The following is a 1,815-nucleotide window of genomic DNA, read 5'->3' as shown; positions in this document are numbered from 1 at the left end:
CGTGTTATATCCTACAACTGACCAATTGATGTAGATGGCATTGCGTGACCGACACACAACAACGACTATTGAGGCTTATACTCTATGCTTTACAGTTAGCTCTATTCTAACTAGCACTAAACAAAGAGGAAGAACACAAGGACAACGATCATCGGTTCAGGATCGTTACCTTTTTCTAAACATTTCCTTATATAATTCAATAGTTGGATTCATCAGTCAATTGACGCTAGATCACCATGGAAAACTTCGAAACACTAGATGGCCGTTTCCTGTTTGGAACATACATGACTAGACCATACAGCAGATCGATTGAGTACCAGTATTTCTATGCAACAAAAACAACAACCGTAATCATGGAAACAACGAAGTGATGTGAGTACAAGCAATCGGTACTAGTTTGAAGTGAAAAACTCCATAGAAACATTTTACGATTCAAATAAAAGCTTGGAATAAGGGTAAAACGAAAACAATGAAAGCAAAATAATCAATGAACATGCAATCAACATATATGAAGAAAGTCGTGGGAAAATAGTGTTGAAACGTTTTGCCTCTTAATTGAATCTTCTGTTACAAAAACTTGATTACTTATCACTAATAACCTCGTTTGCTTGATTTCAGTTTGAGTGTAAATACGTCCTTGTAGTTGTGTTGTGTTGTGTGTTCGCTAACATTCATAAACCAGTACAAAGTGATGTATATAACCGCTTTTATTTTTAGATAGAAAGTCGGACATGATTAAGTAGTTTCGTTTCACAATAATGCAGTTACAACACATTTGTCGAAGGTGGTTCTGACCACATTGTTTTCAGAAAAAGTATTTTGCTGTGATGGAGCGTAACTACAATCACAGTTGATAATGCTCTGATGATGATAGCTGTTTTAACTTAAACCACTTCATCAAATCAATGACATTCAACTTGTCGGTACGAAATCATCACAAAAATTAACGAAGTCTATTATCGACTGAACATCCTGCATAACATTTGCAGGACTGTGAGCATTTCGCTGCTACAATGAACGATGGGCAGTTGAAATCTTATAGAAGAAGTATACACTAATTTTATACATAACAAATAGATTAAGGGCCAATTGTTATATGTAGAATGGTTTCTTCGTCTCATTTGAGATCTGCTAGCTGAACCTACGTGAACACTAGTCTTGAGTGGAAAACCGAGACTCCAACCCTATCGCATTACACTTTAAACTAAACAGAATAAAGTCTTCTAGTTAATGACCATCCAATGTGTATACAAACGAAGCTTGACTAAATCAACCTAAAAGGCTTTTTCTCAAAATGAACAGTCTTATAACAAACAACATATCACTAAGCACAAATCAAAAGGAAACACATTTGTGATTAGAAGGCGTTTTGTTGAGAATTTAGTATTTTCATAGTTGAAATCATGAGTCAATTGAAGTTAGACCAACATGGAAAATCTGAAACACTGGACGGTCGTTTCATCCTATTATGGGACTCCTCAACAGTGCGCATCCACAATCCCGCACTCAAAATCGTGGATTGGTTGAAGTTAGACATTAACACTGTGGGATGCCAGCTCAGTGGTCTATCGGTTAAGTGCTCTAGCGCGAGACTGGTAGGTCCTGAGTTCGAATCTCGCTCTCGAGGCGGGATTCATAGAGTGATGGATCAACAAAGCTTCAAATGAAGACTTTGATAATCACATTATCGATTTGGACTGTCTCTCAACACTCCTCAACTGTAACGCCTCCCTTTTCTCGTATAACTATTAACCTGAAGACTTGTCCTTGACCGTAATATTATTTTACTTCGCTTACTCTTGTTATTCCAATCCT

The sequence above is a fragment of the Schistosoma mansoni genome, chromosome 1 (assembly GCF_000237925.1).
Source record: "Schistosoma mansoni strain Puerto Rico chromosome 1, complete genome".
Lineage (NCBI taxonomy): Eukaryota > Metazoa > Platyhelminthes > Trematoda > Strigeidida > Schistosomatidae > Schistosoma > Schistosoma mansoni.
This window is presented reverse-complemented; position numbering follows the sequence as displayed.